Source organism: Peromyscus leucopus, chromosome 14 (assembly GCF_004664715.2).
Source record: "Peromyscus leucopus breed LL Stock chromosome 14, UCI_PerLeu_2.1, whole genome shotgun sequence".
Classification (NCBI taxonomy): Eukaryota; Metazoa; Chordata; class Mammalia; order Rodentia; family Cricetidae; genus Peromyscus; species Peromyscus leucopus.
The window spans coordinates 35,348,201-35,352,865 of NC_051075.1; the positions used below are offsets into that span (position 1 = coordinate 35,348,201).

Below are 4,665 nucleotides of genomic sequence, written 5' to 3' on the forward strand. Positions count from 1 at the left end.
AACTACGTGGAGTGGCCAAAATAATTTCTCCAATAGTAGTGGGTATTGAATCTAGTACATCAGGTATAGTAGCTACAAAGCTAAGTCCAACACTAAGTAATGTTTGAAAGCTACAATTAGAAAATTTCATGTATTTGCTAAAAGCAGCAAAAAAAAAAAAAAAATCAAGAATCTTTGATTACATACTCTCCTATACTCTAATGCCCAATTCTGCTGTTCAAAGTCCACTGATTACTGCTGCAATTTTTCCTTGCATGCCTTTTGTTGAGAAGGACTGCACTTTGGTATCCACACTCCCGGTTGTTGCAACTATTTAGCCTGTCTGAAATAGACTCTCTATCCCTTAGGTCCGATTCTGAAGAGCTACTTTAAATTCCCATTAAGAGTAGCACAGTCCAAAACCACAGTGAGTTTCTTTGCTGTTTCCTAAGTCACAATGTGGCTAAATATAGCCTTAAATCACATCAGATCTAAAAATCTATACTTAGGAAATTTATTTCATGCACCATTCATGATACATTATTTATGGTTCATATAATTGTATACAATTAAGGCATACATTTCTAAATTAATATAATAGCATAGTCAATTCTAAGGAACAAAGAGTTATAAATTATTTTTAAAATTGTATGCAATTTAAAGATAAATTTTCTGATACAGCAATGACAAAAAAGCATTGCAGAACAGTGAAAACTATGTAAAGTAACTCTGAATCTTAGACTAAAAATGTACACATTTGATATCAAAGAGACAAAAATTGAGCCAGAGGTAGAACAGACCAGGTATTTAGTTAGAATTTTATCTGTTGTGTTAAATGAGTCTTAATAACATTATAACCTAACTATATGGTTTTCTGCCAATATTATGCAGTCATATATTCTTGAGTTTGTGTACACATCTCTAGTGAATATGTTAATCATAGTGTAGGTTTTGTAGTCACATGACTCCTGACAATTTTCAGGTCAAAATGTTATTCATTCATATGTTGCTTTTGATTTTGGCACAGTGTTACTCAATTTTTGTCAGGAACCAATGTCACCTATGAAAAGAAACTGCAAACATTTATGATGAAAAAAATTATTTCTGACTTCTAACTATGCAACTTTCTCAATGTTCACCTTGGGTAATTTGCTTACCTACCCTCAACTTCTATTTTCCAACTCTAAAACTAAGAACAAATATTGTTCTTTCTCCACAGCCCTGAGATGTAAGAATCCAACTAAAACCTAACACTAATACGTATTGTTCACAGTATTTCTTAAGACTAGCATAAAAACAATGGGGCCAATATCAAAATTATTACACTTTTTTGAGTAAAAGCTCATGATTTTATCATCTTCATGACAAGATCAGCTTAGAACTGGATCACTCGGCCCTTTCTCTTCTTCTCCTCTCCCAGATCAAAGGTTCTTGCATCTCTTAATGGCCAGCATCCTCTTAGATCTGCAGTTGGGCTCAACACACTCGAATCTCAACAAAATCTTCTTTGTATTTCTAGCCTTTTTGCAGAAAATAGGCTTAGTCTGCCCACCATAGCCACCCTGTTTCCTGTCATACCACCACTTTCCCTGGGCATACAAAGAACCCTGGCCTTTCTTGTACTATGCCACTTCGGGGGGTTGGTGCTTGCCACATCTCTTGCAGAATGTCCTGTGAGTCTTAGGAACTTTCAGCATGGTGGCAGAAGCGATTATTACACATTTTGTATTTAGTGAACACAAAACTTATATGACATGACAGTAATAGTCTTAGAATTTCTAATTTGATGTATGGTAAAATAGTGGTAAGGCCATATTTGTAAAGAATCAGGGAACAAAAACTTTTGGCAGCTTTCCCACTGGATTGACACATGGTGATTGTAGATGTGGGCAATGGGTTTAAAAATCTTAACAATTGGTATGATTGACTTGTAATATAAAATGCATCTGATATGAAGCTTGCATTTTACATGATTATTGTGGTTCGAAATCAAAATTTTAATTTTTTTCAGTCATTTTAAAACAAAAATAATATAAAGCTAAGTGAACAGTTTGAGACTAGTGTAGACTGATGCCATGAAGTTAGGATAATTATGTATGGCGTTGAAGGTAATAGAATTTGAATCTTATATAAACATTGAAAATTAAATAGACTTTGAATCAATAGAATTTTTAATTTTTTTTTTTTTTTTTTTTTTGGTTTTTCAAAACAGGGTTTCTCTGTAGCTTTGGAGCCTGTCCTGGACTAGCTCTGTAGACCAGGCTGGTCTTGAACTCACAGAGATCCACCTGCCTCTGCCTCCCAACTGCTGGGATTACAGGTGTGCACCACCACTGCCCGGCTCAATAGTATTTTTGATAGTATTTTGTTATAATAGTTACTAACACAAGACTAAACTGACACCCAGAGATTTTAAGTGCTTCTCCTTATTACTCAGGAATTTTATAAATATGCTACTCCAAATCTCTTTCACAACTGAAAACCATGCAGTTTGAGTACCAGAACCCTCCCTAGGAGTAGTGTTTGAATTAATAAAACACAGAAACATGGACTAATAAATATACAGTGAGGCTGGGATAAGATGGGGTTCTCTAAGCACTGCAGCCTTGAACATGAGCATGTTTATTACAGTAAGTTTAGCAGACTCTCCATAATACATCTATGGAGGCAAGATATCTCAGGCCATAAGCATCCTGGAGGAGGAATCTGAACTTCCTAGTCCTTGCACAAGCTGATCAATGGTTCATAAGCACTCATACTCAGCCAGTGAAAAATATTTTGCTACCTTCTTGAGCCTGACTCATATGGGCAATAATGGCTTTGTCAATTTACCATGGGCCAATTGATCTTGGAGTCCTCAATAAGGTGTGCTCATGTCAAAAATCTCTTGCACTCAGGACTTCACTAGCTCAGGGTCATCTCTAATCCCTTCATGACCCCACAGCCACACTTTGAATCTGGCCATCATTAGAGATGGCTTTGCTCCAAAAAATATAAAATTACTCATTTTATTCGATGAATTTTCACCACCACCACCCCTGTCTGACTCATTCCATCATGGTAAATTACTTTATAAGGTACATTGAACCTTTACATTTTAATGATCAGCTTATTCTTGTCTCTGTTTTTGTTCTATTAATTTGAAAAGGCCTTGCCCTGGAGGAGGTGGGAATAGGGGGTGGATTGGGAGGAGGGCAGAGGGGGATGGGAGGAGGGAAGACAGGGGAATCATGGTTGATATGTAAAATTAAATTAATTATAAACTAAAAAAAGAAAAGAAAAGGCTGCTTCATTATCTTAGCTACTCATTGCTCTTTTTCAACTACCATTTATTTAAAATTGGGTGTTGTGGGATATGTGTACACTGTGTGAAAATATATTGCTGTGATCAGTGTAATAAAAGCTGAATGACTAGTAGCTAGAAAGACATTAGGCAGGACTTCCAGGGAGAGAGAGGCCTCTGGAAAGAGGAAGGGCAGAGTTGCCAGCCAGAGAGAGAGAGAGGAAATAGAAGGTACAAGATGAAAGAGAGGCAATGCCACATGACAGAATACAGACTAATATGAATGGGTTAATTTAAGTTAGAAGAGCTAGTTGATATAAGCCTAAGCTAACAGCCATGCTTTCATAATTAATAAAAGGTCTTCATGATGTTATTTAGGGGAGGTGGCAGAAAGGGAAGTCTGTCTATAATTGCGTGAAAGTAAAATCCTAATTTAACAGTCTAAACTTATTTTCTTTCATTTGACCATGAACTGAAAATCTAAGAGTTATAGAAAAAATTAAGTTGAAACTATGATAAAAAGTAAAGTAAAAATGGTAGTCATAGTGCATCACAAAATAATTAATGTATAGTATCAATATTTGTTAACATAACAAATATAAAGTAAAAATGTAAAGAAAAATAAGATAGAAATAAAAAGCCAATACACAGCTGTGGTATTGTATTCCCCCAAATATTGTGTATGCTAATAAACTTATCTGGGGTCAGGGACAGAGCAGCCACAATATTAAACATAAAGGATAGGCAGTGGTAGCACACGCAGACAGGTATGGTGACTCATCACACCTTTAATCCCAGAAAGCAAGCCTTTAATCCCAGGGAGTGGTGGTAGAAAGCAGAAAGGTATATAAGGTGTGAGTACCAGAAACTAGAAGCTTTTAGCTGGTTAAGCTTCAGGGAGCAGTTCAACTGAGAGCCATTGGGATAAAGACACAGAAGCTTACAGTCTGAGGAAACAAGACCAGCTGAGAAGTTGGCCAGGTGAGGTTAGCTGTGGCTTGTTCTGTCTCTGATCTTCCAGTGTTCACCCCAATAATTGGCCTCAGGTTTGGATTTTATTAATAAGAACTTTTAAGATTCATGTTACACCCAGCATGTTCTGTAAATAAAAATGGTCTTTAAATGTTGCTCAATAGTTATCATCAATTCATACTCATTTATTGAACACATAGTGTAGCCCAGTACCTCTTCTAAATACTAATTATGCAGAAACAAATGCTCGCTAAGGGTAGGTTAATTGTCACACAATCAGATGACTGTATTACTGGGAAAAATGAGGACTCATTTGATTCATGAAAGGATAATTGTGCTAAGATAACAAGGGAGAGAACGGAAAAAATGGGGCAGGGAGCAAATAGAAGGATAAAGGAGTTATATGAGAAGAAAAGAATTAAGATGCTTCA

At 36.1% G+C, this 4,665-nt stretch overlaps 1 pseudogene; it reads right to left on the reverse strand.

The window, feature by feature from the left end:
- Positions 1–1,354: 1,354 nt before the first annotated feature.
- LOC114684717 lies at positions 1,355–1,676 on the reverse strand (annotated as a pseudogene).
- Between the last annotated feature and the right edge of the window lie 2,989 nt (positions 1,677–4,665).